Genomic DNA, 25,407 nt, shown 5'->3' with positions numbered 1-25,407 from the left:
GTGGCCGTTGCTGCGGCCTGCCAGGGGGTGATGGAGCCGCGCGAAATCCATCACAGGAGGTGGAGCAGAGTCGTGGCTGTTGCTGTGGCTTGCCAGGGGGTCCAGGCCTATCGGTTGGAGTTCGGCTAGGGTGTCTGACGGAGAGAGGTGGCTAGCTACCCGTCTGAGAGGAGCTGGGAGTCCGGCTCTCGCAGGATTTCGAGCGAAGTCTACCTGCAGTTAGAATTAGGGATGAAGTCCGACTCCCGTAGGAGTCCGGACGAAGTTTACCTGCAGCAGGAGTCATCGATGGAGTCCGGCTCCCGTAGGAGTCCGGGCGAAGCTGGCAGATGAAGTCGTGGGTGAGGTCTGGCTCCCGTAGGGGTTCAAATGAAGTTTACCTGCAATTAGAACCAGGGATGAAGTTCGGCTCCCGTAGGAGTCCGGACGAAGTTTACCTGCAGCAGGAGTCATCGGCGGGATCTAGCTCCCGTAGGAGTCCGGGCGAAGTCTGCAGATGAAGTCATGGGTGAGGTCCGGCTCCCGTAGGAGTCCGGACGGAGTCTGCAAGCAAAGTTGTGGGCGAGGTCCGGCTCCCGTAGGAGTCCGGACGAAGTTTACCTGCAATTGGAATCAGGGATGAAGTCCGGCTCCCGTAGGAGTCCGGTCGAAGTTTACCTGCAGCAGGAGTCGTCGGCGTATCCGGCTCCCGTAGGAGTCCGGACGGAGTCTGCAGGTGAAGTCATGGGCGAGGTCCGGCTCCCGTAGTAGTCCGGATGTTGCGAAGAATCCGGTCGATGCTGGCGGGGTCCAGCTCCCGTAGGAGTCCGGGCGAAGTCTGCAGATGAAGTCGTGGGCGAGGTCCGGCTCCCGTAGGAGTCCGGACGGAGTCTGCAAGCGAAGTTGTGGGCTAGGTCTGGCTCCCGTAGGAGTCCAGATGAAGTTTACCTGCAATTAGAATCAGGGATGAAGTCTGACTCCCATAGGAGTTCGGACGAAGTTTACCTGCAACAGGAGTCGTCGACGGAGTCCGACTCCCGTAGGAGTCCGGGCAGAGCCTGCGGATGAAGTTGTGGGCGAGGTCCGGCTCCTGTTGGAGTCCAGACTGAGTCTGCAAGCGAAGTTGTGGGCGAGGTCCGGCTCCCGTAGGAGTCCAGACGAAGTTTACCTGCAATTAGAATCAGGGATGAAGTCCGGCTCCCGTAGGAGTCCGGACGAAGTTTACCTGCAGCAGGAGTTGTCGATGGAGTTCGACTCCCGTAGGAGTCCGGGCGGAGTCTGCAGGTGAAGTCATGGGTGAGGTCCGGCTCCCGTAGGAGTCCGAACATCGCGAAGAATCCGATCGACGCTGGCGGGGTCCTGCCTGTCGGCAAAACTTGGGAGTGTGGCGGAGGCTCAGTCGCCTGGGAGGTTTGAAGAGATGTTGTCGGTGGTCGAAAGTTAGTTGGATCCCCGGAGGGTCACTCTCATCACGAACTTCGGCTGGGGGGTATTTTATACCCAACACCAGTCCCCCTACTTTCGAGTTCGAATTTCGAATGAAGGAAGTACAAAAAAATTTTTGCAGCCGAAGTTATCCTTTTGAATCCTGTGCACGATCGCCCCCAGATATTTTATCATTAAATGCGCGCGTGATGGAGTCTTTTCGAATCAGGGCGATTCGAAGGGACCCTTCGAAATTCTCGCTGGTATGCTGGCCCAGGTACGATGCAGTAATGGCTCCGTCAGCTGTCAGTCACTTTTAGCCGCCCGTTGTGGCGAGTGGGACACGTGTCGAGCGCGGGTCGGCCTAGGGATTCGCGATCATTATGGCGCCGGATCCCAGGGTCTATTTAAACCCGCCCTTCTGCCTGAAAATTCTATCGGCATCTGCCTTTTCTCCGAGAGTCCTGTCCCTCCTTGGCGTCTTCTTTGCCCTAGGCATCCTTCGAGTCATCCCTGTCCTCGCCCCTCTGCATCCTTCAGAGTGATCTAGGTTAGTCTCGGAACCTTCATTTTTCTTCTTGCCATTTAGGGGCCTTTTCTCCTCCATTTTCATCTGTTGCATTCCTCTGAGTTGGTCTCCCGCAACCTCTCGTCCTTTGTCCCATCTGTTTTCTTTGAGATCTTTAGGGTCTTCATTTGAAGTCATTCAAAATATCTTCCGACGCCTCCGCCTCTAGCGGTTCCGGGAGTTCTTCCACCTCAGCCCCCCAGGAGCCCCATCCTGTAGACAAACCCACTCCTGGGATCGAGCTTCGCCTGGTCTTTGCATCGGGCGCCATTCCCTGCTCCCTGACTCCGGATGAACTCCTACTGATAAGGGTTCAGTATGGAGTTCCTCCAGAGTATGACCTGGAGCTTCCTTGCCCCTCCGACCGGGCTAGCACTCCCCCACCCGATCATTTTTGCCTGTATCAGGAGGCGTTCCGCACCGGACTCTGGCTTCCGCTCCCGTCCTTTGTCGTTACCCTTTTTCTCTTCTTAGATATCTCTTTAGCTTCGGTTGCTCGAATTCTTTTAGGTTTTTATAGGGTTCCTCTCCCTTTGCCACGTAGTTGAGGTTCAGCCATCCCTCTCTCTGTTTAGGCACTTCTATACCTTCAAGCATCACCCTTCGGTGAAGGACTGGTGGTATTTCTCCCCTCAGTTCGGCAAGAAGGGGTTGCTGAAAGGGGCTCCCTCTTCAATCCACAACTGGAAGAGAAAATACCTCTTCATCCACTGCCCAACTTTGAGGCTGGACCTGCCCCCTTGGGGCTCTTAAGGGACTCTGTCCGTCGGGCTCCCAGTCTGGGGGAGGACGATCTTCAGGCCATCCGAAAGCTTCTTGACTATTCTGCTCCTTCCCTTCCCAACCTTCTGAGAGAGCAATTTTTGTTCAACATCAGCTTGAGCCCCCAGGATCCTACGAGTACTCCATCTTTTCTTTTCTCTTCTTTTCTTCTGTCCTTCTTCTTTTCCTTCCTTTCTCTTCTCTCTTCTTTTCTTTTCTTCTCTCTTTTTTTTTTTTTGCATGTCACTTCTCCTTTTTTTACCCCATTACTGATTTTCGATTTTTTTTTTTTTAGGAATGGATGCCGAAGCAGCTCGGATGCTCGCTAGGGCCTCAAGGCCCACAAAAGAAAAGGTGCCGCGGCCCCTGGATCAGTAAAGAAGGCCAGGGTGGAGGAGATGAGCTCGACAGTGCCTGTCCAGGTGGCTCTCACGATCGACGTTCCTTCGGATGCCGAACCAGCGGCCCCCCGGGCCTCTTCAAGGAGTCCGCCGACGGGGCTCCCGTTTTGGGGGCCCGTTCCATGGGGGTGCCCGGAGTCGAGAGGAGGATGAGGAGGAAGTCGGTGGCCCACAGGGGGAGTAGCCATCGAGCTGCCGTTGAAGAGTCCCTTGGTTCCGAAGAAGAGCCGGAGAATCCCCTCAATGACAGGGACTTGATCAAGCGGTTGATCGATGGCTGCATTCTGCCTGAAGTCGTCGAGAGGATTGATCGCGCCGATCCTGAGCAGCGGGTTTGGGACTCCCTAGGGTCCTTTCTTGAGGTAAGCAAGTCTTCATTTAATTGGCTTTCCGACCCTTGTTCTGATTCCCCAGCCACCCTTGGAGATTGGGCACCAGCTCCTAGCCAACATCGAGACGACGAACCAGGCGAGGAGGGACGCCATCCAGGCAGAGGAGCGCTGCCGGGCCAAAGTTGCTCGCCTCAAAGAAAAGGCCGCTGAAGTAGTTGCCCTCCAAGAGGCCCTGGAGAAAAAAAAGCAGGCCCGGGAGGAAGAGAAGCAGGCCTCGGAGGAGACGGTGAGAAAGGCGGAGGCCGAGGTCGCCAATTTGGTGGAGCAGATTCTGGTCCTGGTCTCGGAGGCCAGGGGTCTTACGGTGGAGGAGTTCAAGGCCTCCACAGAGATGAGGGACCTGAACGTCCGATTCGGCCAAGAAGCATTCATTAAGGGGTTCGAGCTCTGTCAGGAGAAGGTGGCCAGAAAATTTTCTGAGCTCGACCTCTGCTTCTTGGGCTTGGAGTCTGAAGATGAGGCCGGTCCCTCTCCTGCCGCTACCGCTGCCGCAGGCTCCCTTCCAGGGACACCGAGCTTCCCAACTCCTACCGCAGAGGTCTAAGACCTCCGACCTTGTATATATATTTTTTTACTGCAATTTTTCCTTTTTTCTTTTATCTTTAAGAAACATTCTATCAACGAAGTTGAATTTCTCATCGTGGATGGCTTCTTCCTTCTTCCTTTCTCCTTTTTGTTTTTCTTTCTGCAATGAGACGCACCTTGACGCTTTGATCTCCCGATGGCAGCGTCCTGCCGAAGCACTTCCCCTGCCCCAGGGAATTCCACTGAAGTCCATGATCCAGCGGCTGAAGAAGGAAGTTCTTCATTTGACAAAAGGGTCGAAGAAGATGGAAGGCGAGCTTCGCAGGTTAAGGGAGGGTTACTCTGAAGCCACCTCGGAGGCCACTCGCTTTCAGAATCTCACGTGAAGGGGATCATGAAGTACAGTCAGAGGAAGGCGGACTTCGCGAAGGAGCTTAAGGAACACAAGAAGAGCGCCAGCGATCGAATTTGGGCTCAAGCTGCCAAGATCAGTTCTCTCAGGGTGGAACTGTCAGCTGCGCAGGAGAGGATTGGCCAGCTGGAGGGAAGTTCATCCCGGCTCTTGGTCCGGGCCAACGGCGATCGGGAGTGGTCGAAGAAGGTCTCCGACCTTCAGTAGCAGCTTTAGGATGCCGAGGTGAGCCATGACGTGCATCGGGCCGGCTGGCGCAGGCAGGTGGGAGAATATAAAAGGAGACTCAGGGTGGCGACCGATGAAGTCGCCCATCTTCAAGGGCAGCTGGCTGACAGGGCTCAGCTCACCTCTTCTCGAGATTCCAATGAACTCCAGTCCCTAAGAAGAACTGTCGAAGGGCTTTCTGTCGCCCTTGGAGAGAGGACGGCTGAGCTGCAGTAATTGAAGATCCAGCAGGCATGCGAGCAGCAGGCCGTCAAGGATGCGGAGGTAGAATCCAAGGTCTTGAGAAAGAGACGTCGAGAGGCGGAGAACGAAAGCCAACGACTCCGTCGGGCACTCCAGGATGCGCTGCTGAAAAAGAGAGAGCTAGAAGAAGAAGTTGAAAATTTGAGGCAGTCCTGGATAGGGGGTGAAGCAGATAATTTGAGGTCGGAAGGAGCAGAGCTTCCCTAGGGCTCTTTTTGGCCTTCCATCTTTCCATGCATACATTTTCTCTTTCATTGTTTTGTCTTGCTTTTGTCGTTTTGCTCTTCTTTCTTTAGCCTGCCGGGCTTTGTAGTGTATATTTTGTGAATGAAATAAAAAGGAGATTTTGTGTTACCTCATCCGTGTGTTGTATTAAGTTGTCGTCCGCCTAATTTCTTTTGTCTTTTGACTTATCCGACGTTGACGTCGTTTGGAGGTGCCCAGTCGTCGCCACGCTGATTTGCTTTTCTTGTCATCCATGGCCGTAGGCTCGAGCTTGGTGGCCCGAACTCCGCATTACCTCGAAGGCGTCGTAGTTTCCTTGGCCTGTGTTAAGAGCCTTCTCAGAGACCGGGGATGTTCGGTAGGAACTTCCCATCTTTACCGAGATGAGGTTTCTTAGGTCTTTGGTGTAGTTTGTTTCTCATCTGCTGCCGGCGTAATTCGTCGCTCTCCTTTTCAATTTTCCTCCTCTTTTCGAGTGAGGGTCCTCCCCTTGCTTTTTTAAGGGGTCGCGTAGAAGTGTAGAGGTGTCATCGAGGGGACTTTTTCCCTTATCCAATTTCATTGGGCAGCCGGGTCCTTGTCATCATTAGGATGAGGTTCCTCCTCTGTCCTTGACGTAGTCGATCTCGATTCAGGTTAGGACGAAGTTCTCCTCCTGTTCTCAGGGGGACTGTGGGGGCACATAAGGGTCATTGTAAGGGTCTCTCCCCCCATCCGGTCTAAAGGAACCGGGCCTTCGACTTTGCTCATGTTAGGGTGAGGTTCTCCTCCTGTCCCTAACAGGGCTGTGGGGGCGCATGTGGGCGCTGTTTGGCCTCTCCCCCCATCCGGTCTAAGAAGAACCGGGCCTTCGACTTTGCTCACGTTAGGGCGAGGTCCTCCTCCTATCCCTGATGTGGCCGTGGGGGCGCATAAGGGCGTTGTAGGGCCTCTCCCCCCATCCGATCTAAAAGAACCGGGCCTTTGACTTTGCTCATGTTAGGGTGAGGTTCTCCTCCTATCCCTAGCATGGCTGTGGGGGCGCGTAAGGATGTTGAAGGGCCTCTCCCCCCATCCGGTCTAAGAGAACCGGACCTTTGACTTTGCTCATGTTAGGGCGAGGTTCTCCTCATGTCCCTAACATGGCTGTGGGGGCACTCAAGGGCCGTTATATGGGCCTCTCCCCCGGTCGACCTTAAAATAATCAGACTTTTATTTTGCTCATGTTAGGACGAGGTTCTCCCCCTGTTCCTAACATGACCTTGTTTTAACTGTTTGAAGGGGTCGCCCTCAACCATAACAAGTCCATGCCGAAAGGAAAAGACATGCAAAGTCGAAAGGAATTTTGATTCAAAGCAAAGTCGTGACTAGTACATTTACAGGTTTTTCGAGTTCCATGGTCGTGGAAGGTCCGCTCCTCCTTGAGGCCCTCCGATGATGGAGTCAATGGTCCCGATTGGAGGCCGATCTTCGGACTACTCCTCCCTCCTTGGAGGTTCAAGTTGCGGCAGGGCCCTTGGCCGATCTTCTCTACCCTCAGGCCGGCATCGAATGAACCTATCGAGTCGACCTCGCTGGATGAGCTCCTCGATCTCGTCTCAGAGCTGGATGCATTCCTCCGTGTCATGGCCGTGGTCGCGGTGGTAGAGACAGAACTTGTTGGGGTTGTGCTTCCCGGGGTGTGTGCGCATCCTCTCTGGCCTAGGAAGCTGCTCCTGACCTCCATCAGTACCTGGGTCTTCGAGGCATTGAGGGGGGCATAGCTGCGGAATCTTCCCGGTGGAGAACCCCACCGGACTCCGCGGTCCGGGCTTCTTTGCCTACGTACTCGGGGAGGAGTATGGACACGCTTGTGCCCAGGAGGGGATCGAGAATGCAGCCGAGCTTCTCTAGGCCTTTTTTTGACTGCGGGCTTACTCGAGTCTCCCGCCTGCCGCTCCCTCGCAGTCTCCTCATCCTTCATTTTGAAGGCTTCCTCCGCTCGGGCGTACCCTTCAGCCCGAGCCAACAAATCAGCAAAATCTCTGGGGTACTTCTTCTCCAGGGAGAACAAAAGGTCATTCTTCTGAAGGCCGCCCTTCAGAGCGGCCATTGCTATCGATTGGTCCAAATTTTGGACCTCCAGTGCTGCGACATTGAAACGGTTGATGTAGGCCCGAATGGACTCCCCCTCCCTCTGCTTGATATTAATGAGGAACTCTGAACCCTTCTGGGGGCGTCGGCTGCTGACAAAATGGGCCACAAATTGGTGGCTCATTTGATCAAAGAAAAAGATAGTACCCGGCTTCAGCGTTGAGTACCAGTTTTTTGCCGCTCCCTTCAAGGTGGATGGGAAGGCTCGGCACAGAATGGCGTCGGGTGCGCCATGAAGCAGCATCATCGTCTGGAAGGCCTCCAGATGATCAACTGGGTCCGACGTTCCGTCGTAGCTTTCGAACTGGTGGAGTTTGAAGTTTGGCGGGATCGGTTCCTGCATGATCATTTGAGAAAAGGGAGGGTCAGTGCAAATATCCTCACCATAAGCGGGGGGAGCATGGCGGAGTTCTTCGATCCGCCGGTTCATCTCCTGGAGTCTCCGGTCCAGGAAATCCTCTCGACTTTGGGTCTCGAGGGTCCTCTGGCAGAATGGGGGCAGGGATCTTCTAGGGGTGGAGTCATGATCCGATTGAGGGCTCTCCACCCTCGGGTTCGTCTTCCCAGGGAAGACAGGGCGGCTGGCCCAAGTGGCCCGCCCCACCACCGGATTCTGGTGTTCCGGTGACACTCTTTCCAGGCGCACTGATGCCTGTGGCTGCTGCTGCTACTGCATGGCCTGCACAGCTTCAGTGAGGCCTCTGACCTGCTGTGCCAGCAGATCAAATTGCTCCGCACTGACCGTCGTTGCCGAAGGAGGAGGAGGAGGCTGAGAAACTGGAGGTGAGGTCAGAGCCTGAGATCTGGCCCTGGAGGCCGTGGATCACCATGTGGACGCCTTATGGGGAGGCATCAAGCAAAGACCAAGTGGAGGAAGGAGGAGAGGGCACCGAAAAAGATGCCCGGGGGCAATCCCGTTGAGCGCTCCTTTAAGAACAAGGGTACCATGAAGGTTCAAGCCCCTTCCTCTAGCGCCAATCCTGTTGGTGCAAAAATCTGCTTGTGCCGGAGAAGCTGGAGTCGCGGTCGCCGCCGGGACCTGCAAAAGAAGTCCAAACCAGAGGTGGGGTTGCTCCAGCAAGACCCTCCGACGCTCAAGTCAGTTCTCTGCCTCAACAAGAATGGAGTGCTCGAACAAAAATTTTAGCAGAGTTTCTAGGTAAAAATGAGAGCTTAGAGAATAACGTATCTGGGGTCCCTCTTTTATAAGCGGAGGGGGCAACAAACTGATAGCGATGCCTGTAATCATCTGGCGATGGGCCGCCCAGAGTCAGGGAAAGTTTGTTGCGGAGAGTGGTGGAGTGGACCCGTGGCTATCACCGGGGTGTGCCACGTGGAGTCCGCCACGGGGAGCGGAGCGGCGTCCGTTGTCGCGACTTGCCAGAGATGGAAGAATCGTGCGGTATCCATCGCAGGAAGTGGAGCAGGATCATGGCCATTATTACGGCCTGCCAGGGAGTGATGGGGCCACGTGGAATCCATCGCAGGAGGTGGAGCAGAGTCGTGGCTGTTGCTGCGGCCTGCCAGGGGGTGATGGGGCCGCATGGAATCCATCGTCGGAGGTGGAGCAGAGTCATGGCCATTGCTGCGGCCTGCCAGGGGGTGATGGAGCCATACGAAATTCATCGCAGGAGGTAGAGCAGAGTCGTGGCTGTTGCTGTGGCTTGCCAGGGGGTCCAGGCCTATCGGCCAGAGTTCGGCTAGGGTGTCTGACGGAGAGAGGTGGCTAGCTACCCGTTTGAGAGGAGCTTGGAGTCCGACTCTCACAGGAGTTCGGGCGAAGTCTACCTGCAGTTAGAATCAGGGACGAAGTCTGGCTCCCCTAGGAGTCCGAACGAAGTTTACCTGCAGCAGGAGTCGTCGGTGGAGTCCGGCTCCCGTAGGAGTCCGGGCGAAGCCGGCAGATGAAGTCGTGGGTGAGGTCCGGCTCCCGTAGGGGTCCGGATGAAGTTTACCTACAATTAGAACCAGGGATGAAGTCCGGCTCCCGTAGGAGTCGGACGAAGTTTACCTGCAGCAGGAGTCGTCGGTGGGGTCCAGCTCCCGTAGGAGTCCGGGCGAAGTCTGCAGATGAAGTCATGGGCAAGGTCTGGCTCCCGTAGGAGTCCGAACGGAGTCTGCAAGCGAAGTTATGGGTGAGGTCCGGCTCCCGTAGGAGTCCGAACAAAGTTTACCTACAATTGGAATCAGGGACGAAGTCTGGCTCCCGTAGGAGTTCGGTCAAAATTTACCTGCAGCAGGAGTTGTCGGCGAAGTCTGGCTCCCATAGGAGTCCGGGCGAAGTCTGCAGGTGAAGTCGTGGGTGAGGTCCGGCTCCCGTAGGAGTTCGGACGTCGTGAAGAATCCAGTCGACGCTGGCGGGGTCAGCTCCCGTAGGAGTCCAGGCGAAGTCTGCAGATGAAGTCGTGGGGTGAGGTCCGGCTCCCGTAGGAGTCCAGATGAAGTTTACCTGCAATTAGAATCAGGGATGAAGTCCGGCTCCCGTAGGAGTCCGGACGAAGTTTACCTACAGCAGGAGTCATCGACGGAGTCCGGCTCCCGTAGGAGTCCGGGTGGAGCCTGCAGACGAAGTCATGGGCGAGGTCTGGCTCCCATAGGAGTCCAGACTGAGTCTGCAAGCGAAGTTGTGGGCGAGGTCCGGCTCCCGTAGGAGTCCAGACGAAGTTTACTTGTAATTAGAATCAGGGACGAAGTTCGGCTCCCATAGGAGTCCGAACGAAGTTTACCTGCAGCAGGAGTCGTCGGTGGAGTCTGGCTCTCGTAGGAGTCCGGGCGGAGTCTGTAGGTGAAGTCGTGGGCGAGGTCTGACTCCCGTAGGAGTCCGGACGTCACGAAGAATCCGATCGACGCTGGCGGGGTCCTACCCATCGGCAAAACTTGGGAGTGTGGCGGAGGCTCGACCGCCCGGGAGGTTTGAAGAGATGTTGTCGGAGGTCGAATGTCAGTTGGATCCCCGGAGGGTCACTCTCATCACGAACTTCGGCTGGGGGGTATTTTATACCCAACAGGATGGATGAAGACAGCCAGGTTAAGTGCTATGTGCGGGCCTCTATGTCAAATGAGTTGCAAAGCCAGCATGAGCATATGCCTACTACCAGGGCTATGATAACTCACCTACAAGAGTTGTATGGTGAGCAGAGCCATACAGCACGCTTCGAAGTATCCAAGAGACTCTTCAATTAGAAGATGCATGAAGGACAGTTAGTCCATGAGCACTGTATGATAGTGATCAAGGACAATGAGGAGCTTGAGAAGGTCAGACTTGATATACAAAAGGAATTATAGATGGATTTTATCTTGCAATTCCTTATGAGTTCATATAGTCAATTTATTATAATTTTTTATATAAACAAACTTGATTACACTATACCTGAACTGGTCAACATGTTGCTCACTATGAAAGAAATCTTGAAGAGTTCAAGGGGTACTGTTCTCACTATAAAGCAGATTTCTTCCAAGAGAAAGTCTAGTTGGAAGAAGAAGATAAAATCTGCTAAGAAGCAGTAGAAAGAGAGCAAGCCAAAGAAGACTGCTCCAAAGAAGGCTAAAGCAAAGAGAAAATATTTTCATTGTGATGTTGAAGGCCACTAGAGGAGGAACTGTCTACTCTATCTGGAGAGTCTAAAGATTAAAAAGGGTGATAAACCTTCAGAAGGTATGCTCGTAATGGAATCTAACCTTACAGTTTCTTCTACTTTTTGTTTTGTATTAAACTTTGGTTCGAGTGCTCATATATGTACCTCAATGTAGGGTCTAGAAAGTAGGAGGTTGAGAGAAGGTGACATGATCCTTCGGATCAGTTGTTGGACTCTGACCACACAGCAGAAAGTGATATTTAAAATTTTAAAATCAAACAAGTTAATAGCTTTAACGATTAAAACTATCGAGCCAAAATCTAAACCCTATAATCTCCTTGTCAATGTCGATCAAAACAAAACAAGCATGCAAAAGGGATAGAATTTTTACTTTTACCAAAAAGATAATGTGGCATGTTGGTGATCTCCACGAGACTCCAAAGTAGAAGCCCTCCAATAGTGATCCACATGAAAGTGTTGGGTTTCAGGATAGACATACACAGTAGAAGCATAATGGATTTCAAAAATTTAAATTAAAAAATTTTAATTATTAAACCCATAAATCAATATCTCTTTGATGATTAACAATCATATATAATATATATTCAAAATTAAATTCAAGCTATAGAAGAATACCTGCAGTTCTTAATCTAAATTTCGATAAAATCTCCACCAGGCCCCCAAGTGTTCCCGCTCCAACGGTGATCCACACAGGGCTATGATCAGGACACCAACTTTTTGAAATGATTGCTCCTTCAAAATTCTCACTTTGAGAATTTTTTCGAGCATCAGGACCTCAAGACCCTCTTCTTCTTCTCCTAGCCTTCCTATCCCTACCTTTCTTATCTCCTTGTCTTCCTTAATTCTCTTCATAGGCTCTTGTCTTAAAATCAGACTTGTCCTTACTATTTTTGGACTTATCCTAATAAGAGAAGGAAGAGACTAATTGGACAATAGGGAGAGTATGTAAGAAAGAAGAGATAGGAGTAATTTTCTGAATGAATCAAATCTCCAACGCAACCCCCTTTAAATAGTTAGCTACGAGGTGCCTTCGGGAATGATTCGCACCCCCTCCATGCACCATCTCGCATCCATTAGAAAATCTCATACCCCCTAATGAATGCTCACACCCATCTAAAAGGTTTTGATACATGCAATCATCGAGAAAAAATCCAAGAGATGCTTCGTGCAGAAGGACTCTTCAGAATATTTTTCTCGATGATTCTTTGATGTGTTGCATAGCTTCCCATGGTGCAATTTTCTCCACCACCCATTAGGACAACCTTATCCATCCAATGGCCAAAAATGAAGGTGCTAACATCAAAATGGCATGTAAAAAATTTTAGATTAAGAAGTGGCATGACAATTGGGTTAGAGTCCTTCACAAGTTGGACTCTTGGTCAGGCACATGAATCAGAGTGGCTGGATTTCCAACTTCAACCAATTTTCACAATTAAACCAAAAGGTGTTTTAACTTCAGAAAGATTTTTTATACTCAAAATTAAGTTATAAATTATGAAAAAAAAATATCATGAAACATTAGATAAGCTCGAGGAAGGGGCGTCCCATCTAATGGGATGCAAAACCTATTTCTGTGCACAAAGACTGCACCCACGCGCAAGAAAAATTCTTGATGCATGGGGACCTAGTTTCTTGGCTCCAAATTTTTGATACATACAGCCAAGGGCTGATCCGACTTAAACCCAAAATTAGTTTAAATTAATTTAGCTTTAATTAGCCCAATCTAGAATCAATTTCAAACCTGGTTTGTAATAGGGAGCTAGTTTTTGCAACATGTGCTAGCATATCTATTTTGCAAACATGATCTAATCCAATTAGACCCCTGATCAATTTTTTTTATGTGTGATCCATTGAATTTCATATTTAGCTAGCAGTGAGCCTAAGTGCAAGTTGATCTGATTTGATTAGAATTTAACCTAATCGATCTAGATCCAATAGAGCTAATCCGATTTCAGCAATTAGAACTCTTTCTAATTGACGATCGAATTAAACTCTTGAATATGATCAAACTCACAAGATAAGATTGACGTCTAGCAATGTATCATATTTACTTAAAAGATATAAAATTTTAATAAAATTATCAAGAATATCCTTCAGTAAAAAGTTACCATGCAATTCGATCCTTCGATCTCCCTACATCCCGAATATGACTTTGGATATGGAATGATGTCAAATCTAATATCATATTCATATTTCTCTCAATCTTAAATGATGATTTGATTAATAAAATATTAAAAACTCTTTTTAATTTTTATTCTATTTTGATCAAAGACTTTCTAAATCATCAATCGATCAGAGCAAGTAGGATGCGATCTAAAATATGAATTCATATATATAAGGTTCTATGGTAGTCTCAAATCAAAGGATTACATGCACAACTCTCACTATAAGAAAATATCTTTTGACGGATAAGTAAATTCCATAAGATGTTTCTTAAGTCAGATCAATTTAGTGAACTCATTTTCTAATGAGTATCCATTTTTTTGTATTAGTATCTCACACAAGTGACTTATGAGATGAGCACCCTCTCTATCGAGCATACATAGAAAGTGCTAGTCTATCCAGAATATTGATCTCCTACTCAATGCTTCTATAGCTAGGAATATTCTAAATCAAAATTTTTAGGATTTTAGATCTCATAGGTATGATCTCATCATAATCCTAAATCTATTGTCCTGATTTATGGAGTTCATCATAATCATTATAAAAGTAAGATGCAGCATATGATGAAAAATACTTTTTATTTATAAAAAGTCAATACATGAGTCTGGAAGATTACAAGAAAAATCTATCAAAATATAAATTTCAATTGGCTTGTAGGGCATATTCCTTTCAATATCCTACTTGCACTAAAGCCAATCGCCCTTATATTTTATCTCCATACAATTAAGGTGGCGATCGAAGTGCTGCTAATAGGTCTGCTATGCTGTTCTTTGTTTCTACTCGTTCAATGACAATATCTTGTCTTTCAATTATTTCATGAACGAGATAGAAGCATCTTAGAATATGCTTGAATTTATGATAAGACCTTGATTTCTTTACTTGAGCAACTGCTTCAGTATTATCGCAGTAAAGTGGTACTGGATTCTTAATCTCAAGAACAACATCCAATTCAGTTTGGAACTTCTTCATCCAAACAGAGTCAACTATAGTCACTGCTTGAAATTTTTTCAACTAATAGCTCCACCATTTAGAGTAAAGATATATCCTGAAGTAAATTTACTATCATCAGGGTCTGATTGGAAACTAGGGTCAGAATAACCTTCTAGTTTTAGATTAGATCCTTTATATACCAAAAAAATATCTTTAGTCCTTCTCAAGTACTTAAGAATATTTTTCACTGCTTTACAATGATCCTCTCCTGGATCAACCTGAAATCTACTAATTATGCCTATGGCATAGGAAACATCAGGTCTGGTACATAGCATAGCATACATGATCGATCCTACCATCAAAGCATAGGAAATAGAACTTATTCTATTTCTCTCTTTCAGTGTTTTAGGAGACATCCATTTAGAGAGATGTATGCCTTGACTCATGGGTAAGTAACCTCTTTTACTCCCATCCATGCTAAATCATTTTAGCACCAAGTCTATGTACCTGAATTGGGACAAGTCTAACATCCTCTTAGATCTATCCCTATAGATCTTTATACCTAGTATATAGGATGCTTCGCTCAAATCCTTCATGAAAAACTTACTTGATAGCCATGTGTTGACATGTCTTGATCGATTGTAACATTGGATATCATTCTCAATAAGAAGTATGTCATCTATATATAAAACTAAGAAGATAATGGCACTCCTACTATTCTTCTTATATACACAAGGTTCATCCATATTTTTGATAAAACCAAACTCTTTGACTGTAACATCAAAGCAGATGTTCTAACTCCTTGAGGCCTACTTTAATCCATAAATATATTTTTTAACCCTGCATATCTGATTTGCTCTCCCTTTTGAGATAAATCTTTTTGACTATAAATCCCTTTCTCAAGATAACCATTAAAGATGGTGGTCTTCACATCCATTTGTCAAATCTCATAATCATGGTATGCTGCTATTGCAAGTATAATCTGTATGGATTTGAGCATGGCAATAGATGAAAATATGTTATCATAATCAATATCCTATTCTTGCTTGAAACCTTTAGCCACTAATCTGACTTTATATGTTTCAACTTGGCCATCTGCTCCAATCTTTTTTTTATAGACCCATTTGCATCCAATAGGGGGTCACACCCTCTGGTGCATCAACCAAAGTTCACACTTGGTTGGAGTACATGGAGTCTATTTCAAATTTTATAGCCTCTAGTTGTCTGAGTATCTACTCATGATGTCTTCCGTATAGGTCAAAGGTTCATCATTCTCAATGATGTAGGCTTCATTATTCTCAATAATGAACCCATACCTTATAGGTGCATTCCGCACTCTATCCGACCTTCAGAGAGGAGGTATATTTTATGGTTGTACTTTATTAATAAATATTTTTAGTTAAGGATCATCTTGTGCTTGCATTTGTAGGTCTTGAACTTCTTCAAGTTCAATTTTCTTCCCACTGCTCTTTCTAGGATAAACTCTTTTTCCATAAAAGTGGCATGTTTACTGACAAAAATTTTTTGCTCAGTAGGGTGGTAAAAGAGGTATCCTATATTCTCTTTTGGATAATCTACAAACAAGCATTTATTTACCCTAGCACTCGGCTTATGTTCAATATTTTTTTTAACATAAGCTAGACAGCCCCATATCTTAAGATACTTAAGATTAGGCTTCTTTCCTCTCCATATCTCATATGGAGTGTTTGGCACAGATTTTGAAGGTACTTTGTTCAGGATATAGACAATAGTTTTTAGGGCATATCTTCAGAAAAAAATAAGCAAGTCTATAAGGAACATCGTGGACCGTACCATATCTAATAAAGTATGATTCCTCCTTTCTACTACATCATTTAGCTGTGGTATATAGGAAGGGATCCATTCTGAGAGAATTTTATTTTTTTTAAGATGATTTAGAAACTCATTGGATAAGTATTCTTCTCTTCGATCGAATCAATAGATTTTAATACTTTTTTCAATTTATTTTTCGACCATACTTTGATACTCTTTAAATTTATCAAAGGCCTTGAATTTATGTTTCATAAGATACATATATCCAAATCTAGATAAATCATCAGTGAATGTTATAAAATAAGAATATCCTCCTCTGGCTTCTGTTGTCATAGGACCACATACATCTGAAGGAAAAACCTCCTTTTTCCTGTGTAGGATCTTCCAGATTTCATCAAATCTGGGGCAGAATAAATTTTAAATTTTTATCCTATGCTATTTCAGATCTAATGTCTATTAGATCTAATTTTATTATTTGATATTTTAATTTCAAAATTAAATCTAAAAGTATGAGAAACATAGACATACCTCAAGGGTAATCTAATTACCCTGTAGATGATCGCAGCACTGCCTGAGGTTCTGATGTAGCCACGCAAGCACCTGGCCTCTACCAGTATCCACTCAGGTAAGATCTAGAATATCTTCTCCTCACGATTCTATGCTCTAAAAATCAGATCTAAATCTGATTAGGAAGATCTTCAAAAGTCTTCCTGAAGTTGGAGCAGCAGTCTATCGAAGAAGTCCTGCAGCCTTCTGTTCCAGGCATCACCATGCCTTGCACCTATGCCAGATGAATGTCCAACTTCTTGGATGTGAAGAGGGGATAAAGGAGAGCAGGGAGGATGTAGAGAAGAGGGGAGGGGGCAGTAGCCAATGGGTGTTTTGCACAAAACAAGTTCTGCCCCGAAACCCTAGGTGCAGCAGGGTTTATATAGACCCTGTATGCTACGCAGTGCCACATCATTCGATCAATCAAAAAATTCCAATAAATTTTGGAAAAATTTTAATTGATGGAGTGATGTCATCTGATCATATCAGATAAGAATCCCCATGCTCTCTCCTATGTTGGCGCCAACAATGGATAGGCTCAAATAAGGTGGCGCCAAAGAGTCCAAGTTTATCAGGACTCTTTGGTTCTTATCCATTTGGGGCACCCACTTAAATCCAATTGGGCTCATGCCATAATCTAATTATGGCACCCAATTTGATTAGGTTTAAGAATACGAACACTCCACAAAAATCCTCAAAAAAGTCCTCTTCAGTATAAGACCCATATGTCAACTTTTGACAGATGTCCTAAAATAAAATTGGCAGGTGCTAGAAATTAGCAGGTGTTGTCTTAAATTCATCTCATGAATTAAGACAAGTCTTTTTTGAGCTGGACAAGCTTCATTTAAACTGAGAGAAACCTTCTCAAGATTTTCTGGATGAGCCAGATCACATTTAGCTCAATAGAGATAGAAAAGATTACACGAGGAGAAAGTTAGGCTCAATCGAGTGCTAGCACAATTTTCTTGAACCTAATTGGATCTTATCCAAATCAATTGGGCTAGCCAATTGATGACATCTAGACCCTAACTCTTATTTGTGTGACCCAGTTAGGTTCCATTCTGTATGGTAATGAGACATGTCGTGATCTCATCATCGACATCATCGAAACTCCTTTCGATGGATCAGAACTCTTCTGATTCAGACAATTAGAATGATCGATCATCAAAATCATTCTAATTGCTCCCAAAATCCACCAGTGACACCTAGCAGTATATGGTGACAACCCATCAGAACTGAAGATAAACCTCTTGGTGCAGCTACCTGTGTGATTGAGTTCCTCTATCATGAGTCCCGACTGAATTAGGGTTAAGGTGAACTCGTCAAACCCAACATCAGTCATATGAATCAATCGATTGATCCGAGTCTGATGTGAAACCCCAATGGAAAACTCTTTTCCATTATTTCACTCTGCCATGGCCATGGGCTTAAGGACTCGATGTTTCGATCATCATAGGGCTACTCCTCTCATCTACCGAGATTGATAGATCCCATCTTGATGCGATCTGGTTCCTACAATGAATATGCTACAGCCAACATACACCTCAGGGTTCCGGATGGTTAGGAGATCGAGTTATGGTGTAGTCAAACTATAACACACTCAAGGTGAACCGACAATGCACCTTAGGTCAAAGAACTAGACACACAACTGCAGCATCGAGCTAGTCATCGACGAGAAGTTAGATTTTATTATGACTGCTCGAGGTGGTCACGCTCAGTACTCTCGTTCTCAATGAATACCTGTACTCTCGCTCCGATGTCTCCACACCATAGACTCAAGACTCATCTACCCTAAGGAAGCGATCGTACACCAACCTTTCGGATCGATCACCACCTCATAATGATCCTATGGTCAGGAGCAGTTTATGAGTTAGTTATGTAAATTCATGCCTTAAATTTTCAACTCTTGAAAATATGAATTAATATTCTCACTAACTCAAAGGATGTATCACAGATACAATGTACATAATGTGATAGAAGAATAACCCTTTTATTCATTTATAGTCAAAATTATAATTTTGCCATTAGATTTGTACAGAAATATGTCAGCCGATCTGGCATCTAGGACACACATCTAACAAACTCCCACTTGACCTAATGCCAATCGACTACATATCTAAGTCCCATCTTCTCAAGGTGGGCTTCGATCTTCTATTGGCCCAATGGCTTAGTCAGCGGGTTTGCCACATTGTCTGTGGAGTCGACTCTCTTGACCTCGACATAACCCTTTTCGAGGTAATCACAGATCAGATGGAATCACCACTCGATGTGCTTGGACTTCTGGTGAGACCTTGGCTCCTTAGCTAGGGCTATGGCATCATTATTGTCGCAGTAAAGAGGGATGGCATCCAATGACATCACTCCAAGCTCTGCGGCAAACTTCTTATACCAGAATGCCTCCTTCGCAGCTTCCGATGCAGCAATGTACTCTGCCTCCATGGTGTAATCTGCAATCACCGTTTGCTTGGAACTCTTCCAGCTAACTACACCACCATTACAAATGAACAGACTCTCAGATGTCGACTTTCGATCATCTATATCAGACATAAAGTCTGAGTCTGTATATCCCTGAATTTAGAGTTCTCCATTCCCAAAGACTAGAAACATATCCTTAGTCCTTCTCAAGTACTTAAGGATACATTTCACAGAAGTCCAGTACTCTTTGCCTGGATTCGATTGATATCTTCTTGTGACACTCACAGCATGGGCTATATCAGGTCGTGTACATAGTATGGCATACATGAGGCTCCCTATTGCCGAAGCATAAGGGATCTTGCTCATGCGTTCAATCTCCTCAGGTGTGCTAGGGCACATCTTCTTGGAGAGATGAATGCCATGCATAAAAGGCAATAAACCTCTTTTGGAGTTTTCCATGCTAAACCTCTTTAGCACCTCCTCTATGTACATCTTCTGTGAAAGTTCCAGCATCCTATTTGGTCTATCTCTATAGACCTTAATACCCAGTATAAAGGATGCCTCTCCTAGATCTTTCATAGAGAACTGCTTAGACAACCATATTTTGACTGAGGTCAACATGGGAATGTCATTCTCAATTAGGAGGATGTCATCCACGTACAATACGAGGAAGACAACTGCGCTCCCACTGACCTTTTTGAACACACATGGTTCCTCCTCGTTCTTGATGAAACCAAACGTTTTGATCATATCATTGAAATGAGTATTCCAACTCTGAGATGCTTGCTTAAGTCCATAAATGGACCTTTGCAGCTTGCAGACCTTGTGACCAACATCACTAGATGTGAATCTAAGCGGCTGTTCCATATAGATATCTTCCTCAAGATATCCATTTAAGAACGCCGTTTTCACGTCCATCTGCTATATTTCATAATCGAAATAGGCTGCAACAGCAAGTAATGTGCGGATGGATTTTAGCATAGCTACGGGCGAGAATGTATCCTGATAGTCAATGCCTTCGCACTGACTATAACCTTTCGCTACGAGCCTAGCCTTGAATGTCTCCACATTCTCATCTGCACCTATCTTTCTCTTGAAGATCCATTTACACCCAATAGGTACAATACCTTTAGGTGGATCTACCAAGGTCCAGACTTGATTTGAGTGCATCGAGTCAATTTCTGATCTCATTGCCTCTAACCATTTCTCAAAATCGATATCTGATATCGCCTCATCATAGGTCTTGGGATCATCACCATGAACCCCATTTCCCATGAGAAACATTTCCTCTACATCCTCTTGTATGGTACCTAGGTACCTTTCAGGAGGACGGAAAAGCCTAGTCGATCTACGAGGTGGAAGAGGTTGTGTTAGGACTGGTTCTAATTGATTGGGTTCCTTAGGTTCTTTAGCTCGTTGCTCTTGGAAGACATTCTCCTTGTACTTAATTATTCTTCTGATGCCACCATCTTGAATAAACTGTTTTTCAAGAAAAATAGCATTTCGACTCACAATCACATTGTGGTCTTCCGGAATATAAAAATAGTATCCTATTGACTCTTTAGGATATCCTATGAATCGAGCTTTAAAAGACCTGAACTCTAACTTGTCCGTCTGCTGTCTCTTGACATGAGCCGGACAATCCCAAATTCTGAGATGATTCAGACTTGACTTCTTACCATGCCATATCTCATACGGTGTGGTAGGAATGATTTTAGAGGAAACCCTATTCAATACATAAATTGCTGTCATGAGACAATGTCCCCAAAAAAAATCAGGGAGGTCCATGAAGCTCATCATGGAATGTACCATATCTAATAGGGTTTGGTTTCTCCATTCTGAAACTCCGTTGAGTTGAGGTGTTCCAGGTGGAGTCCATTGTGAGACTATGCCATTGTCCTTAAGATAGTCTAGGAGTTTTCGACTAAGGTATTCACTTCCTCGATCTGATCGAAGAACCTTAATGGGCTTTTTTGTTTGTTTTTCTACCTCATGTCTGAATTCTTTGAACTTTTCAAAGGCTTCAGACTTGTGTTTCATTAGAAACATATACCCGTACCTAGACATATCATCGGTAAAGGTAATGAAGTAGACAAAGTTGCCTCTAGCTGGCACATCAAATGGGCCGCACACATCCGTATGTACTAGGGCAAGTAGGTCTGTTGCCCTTTCCCCATGTCCCACAAAAGGAAGCTTGGTCATTTTGCCTTGAAGGTATGATTCACAAACTGGATATGACTCGGAAGTCAACGGACTCAGTAGCCCGAATTTCTCCAATTTGTTAACCCTGTCTTCCGCTATATGACCTAGCCTTAGGTGCCACAGATACTTATCATTTAGACTATCTCTAGGCCTTTTAATTCCTATGGCATTCACATTTTGCTCAATATTAAAAATAGATACATCAACATGTAACTGATAGAGACCATTAATAACAAAACTATTTGCAACTTTATTATTTTCATAAAAAATATTACAATGGTCCTTATGAAAGCTAATCACATAGCCTTCTTGTGATAAAGATGAAACAGAAATCAAATTTTTGCTTGCTGCAGGCACATAATAACAGTCTCTTAAAACTAAATCTAATTCTAATGGTAATCGCAGAGGGTAGGTTTCCACGGCCACGGCAGTAACTCTTACTCCGTTTCTGACGCGTAGGATCATCTCCCCGTCCCTCAGCCTCCTGCTCTCCTTAAGACCCTACATAGAAGTGCACAAATGAGCACTAGAACCAGAGTCAAGTACCCAACTGGATGCAGAAGAAATCATAAGGTTAGATTCGATAATGAGCATACCTTCAGAAGGACTATCCTTCTTGTTCTTCAGGGTGGCCAGGTACTGAGGACAGTTTCGCTTCCTCTTCTTCCCATCCACCTTCTACTTCTTCGCAGACTTCTTTTTCTTTCTAAAAGACTTTCTCTTGGAAGAAGTTCGCTCCACAGTAAGAACTGAGCCTTTTGAACCTTTCATTGAAAGCTCAGCCATAACCAGCATATTCATTAACTTGGCCAAGGTACATTGCATCTTATGCATATGAAAGTTCATGATGAACTGACCATATGCATCGGACAAGGATTGAAGGATCACATCAATCTGAAAATCCTTGTCTAAGATGATACCGAGCTTCTCAAGCTCCTCAAGATCCTTGATCATTATCAAACAATGATCTTGGACTGACTGCCCATCACACATCTTAGCCTTAAAAAGTCTTTGACAGACTTGATACTTGGCTACGTGACTCTGTTCACCAAACAACTCTTGTAGGTGAGCCAACATTTGGCGGGTAGTCAAAATATTTTTATGTTGGCACTGCAAGTCATCAGACATTGCACCCAACATGTAGTACCTGGCTTTGTTATCTTCGTCCGTCCACTTTTTCAAAGATGCTCTCTGTTCAGCAGTCGGACGTACTAGCATGGCAGGTGGGTCCTGGTCCAAGACATGAGTCAATTTTTCAGAACCCAGAATAATTCTGTAGTTCCTCAACCAGTTCTTAAAATTTGGTCTAGTCAGTCTATGAGTGTCTAGAAGTTTGGTCAGGGGGTTTGAGGCAGACATGTTTCCTGTAGAGAGTCGAAAGTTTCTACTTAGATTTTGTAATCAGACTCAACCAATTTGTTTAAGATTTTTATTTTTAAACAAATTAGGCTCTCACTATTTTCTCAAATCCCTACACTCCCTTGGTAGAGATGTGAAAATCTCCATGATTAGTGATTTCTAGTGAGTGGTGCGGTCTTCCCGACTGGCTCATCACCTCACCTAATAGTTATTGGTGATGGGTCAATCGATGAGTGGACAACTCTTGTCCAATGATTCTCTAATCATGGTGCACCCAAAACTTGGTCTCTAATTCATGAAGCTCACCGTATCCGAGATATTACTCCAATCCTTAGTTAAGCCAAACCCACCATGTGCACGAACTAGATTCCTGATTGGGTCCCTCACCATATCCAGAATATTGAGCCCAACCTATCCTCTAATCCATAGCATCCAATGGCTAATGGACATGGTTGCATCTTCCCGGTGTAACTGAGCACTGTAACCAGCGGAGAACAATCAACCTCGGGAAGGGCCCGCACATCCACAATGGTGGAAGACCTAGACTTAATATTTTCTTAGGGAGATTTGATTTAGGTCTCTTTAAACTTGACTTGATATAGTCATAACAATTATGACTAACCTAGTGGCATGGGTTAGCTCGAATTGTTAGCCACCTCAAATTAGAACTGGATCGACACATATGGCCAGGTAAGTGAGACCGGTGGAAGGGATATGCCATTAACTCGACAAGAATGCATTCGAGTCGAGTAGCTCTCAATTAAAAACCAATCGATCGTATTTGCTGAACTTACCTTAGACACCAAATTATCGAACCAGAACTAATTGGGTTAGCCTACAATCTAGATTCTAACCTCTGAGCCAAATTAGATCTTAACTTGATCGAGTCACATCTAAATGTGATTCGACCTTGATCCAGACTTAATCCTATTAGGCTGGTCAATTATTAGCTTTCATGATCCCACCTAACCAACTCTTGATTCGGTTTGATCAACCGCTAGACCTAATTGAGCTACCCAAGCTCGAATCTAATTTTATGAAAATATCTTAGATCTGAAATTCCTAATTTTAGACCTAATTTAATTTCATAAACTTAATACATTAATTAAGTTTGGGTTCATAAACAAAGCATGTATAATAAATCCTAGGGTTTCAGGATCTAAGGTTTTGCAGAAAAGTAAGTTTTGATTTCTGATTAAGGATGAACGCGCGGTACCCCTACACGTCATATGAACATCCCGTTGAATAAGAGGAGAGGGTCTTTAAATCCTACTTCATTCTTATGACCGGACAGCCATGAGGAACACCTTAACCAGAAATATAAATTTAACTACAAAACTAGTTAGATCTAAATTAACATATCTCATATACAATTTAAGATCTAACTAATACATGCTTTGCATATATCTCATGTATCAAAAATTAATCTAATTAACATGCTTTCAGATCTGATACATCACATATAATATCTAAAAAATAAGATTTAAATTGAACTATTCAAAATTAAATCTATTCTAGATAAGTTACTAGATTAGTTCTACAACTAGTCTAGGCATGTAACAGATTAATTTTATAAAAAATTAAAATTTTATTTTCTATTTTTTGATTTGATTATAACACTTATAATATCAAAAAAATAGAGAATAAATTAGATTTAATTCATATTTTAATCTCATTAAAATATAAAACTTAAGACTATTCATGGATTCAACTAATCCTAGTCTAGTCATGCATCTCATGCATGTTAGATCATCTTAGATTTAATTTTAAATATTTTAATTTCAGATCCTATCACATCTGATGTGGCATCTAAAATTCTTTAATATTAGATAAATTAAAATTAAAATCAGATCTAAATTAGATCTGAAATAGAGCCAACAACCTGGCTCTGATACCACTTGAAGGAAAAACTGCCTTTTTCCTGCGTAGGATCTTCCAGATTTATCAAATCTGGGGCGGAATAAATTTTAAATTTTTATCCTATGCTATTTTAGATCTAATGTATATTAGATTTAATTTTATTATCTGATATTTTAATTTCAAAATTAAATCTAAAAGTATGAGAAACATAGACATACCTCAAGGGTAATCTAATTACCCTGTAGATGATCGCAGCACTGCCTGAGTTCTAATGTAGCCACGCAAGCACCTGGCCTCTACCAGTATCCCACTTAGGTAAAATTTGGAATGTCTTCTCTTCATGATTCTATGATCCAAAAATTAGATCTAAATCTGATTAGGAAGATCTTCAAAAGTCTTCCTGAAGTTGGAGCAGCAGCCTGTCGAAGAAGTCCTGCAGCCTTCTGTTCCAGGCATCACCATGCCTTGCACCTATGCCAGATGAACGTCCAACTTCTTGGACGTGAAGAGGGGAGAAAGGAGAGCAGGGAGGATGTGGAGAAGAGGGGAGGGGGCATCAGCCAATGGGTTTTTTGCATAAAACAAGTTCTGCCCCGAAACCCTAGGTGCAGCAGGGTTTATATAGACCCTATATGCTGCGCAGTGCCACATCATTCGACCAATCAAAAAATTTCAATAAATTTGGAAAAATTTTGATTGGTAGAGTGATGCCATATGATCACATCAGATAAGAATTCCCATGCTCTCTCCTATGTTGGTGCCAACAATGGATAGGCTCAAATAAGGTGGTGCCAAAGAGTCCAAGTTTATCAGGACTCTTTGGTTCTTATCCATTGGGGTGCCCACTAAATCCAATTGGGCTCATGCCATAATCTAATTATGGTACCCAATTTGATTAGGTTTAGGCATGTGGACACTCCACAAAAATCCTCCAATAAGTCCTCTTCAGTTTAAGACCCATATGTCAACTTTTGACAGATGTCCTAAAATGAAATTGGTAGGTGTTAGAAATTAGCAGGTGTTGTCTTAAATTCATCTCATGAATAAGACAAGCCTTTTCTGAGTTGGACAAGCTTCATTAAACTAAGAGAAACCTTTTCAAGGTTCTCTAGATGAGTCAGATCACATTTGGCTCAGTAGAGACAGAAAAGATTATACGAGGAGAAAGTTAGGCTCAATCGAGTGCTAGCACGATTTCCTTGAACCTAATTGGATCTTATCCAAATCAATTGGGCTAGCCAATTGATGACCCAGATCCTAACCCTTATTT

Source organism: Elaeis guineensis, chromosome 7 (assembly GCF_000442705.2).
Source record: "Elaeis guineensis isolate ETL-2024a chromosome 7, EG11, whole genome shotgun sequence".
In the NCBI taxonomy this organism is placed as follows: Eukaryota; Viridiplantae; Streptophyta; class Magnoliopsida; order Arecales; family Arecaceae; genus Elaeis; species Elaeis guineensis.
The sequence above is the reverse complement of the archived record's forward strand: the minus strand, read 5'-3'. Positions refer to the sequence as shown.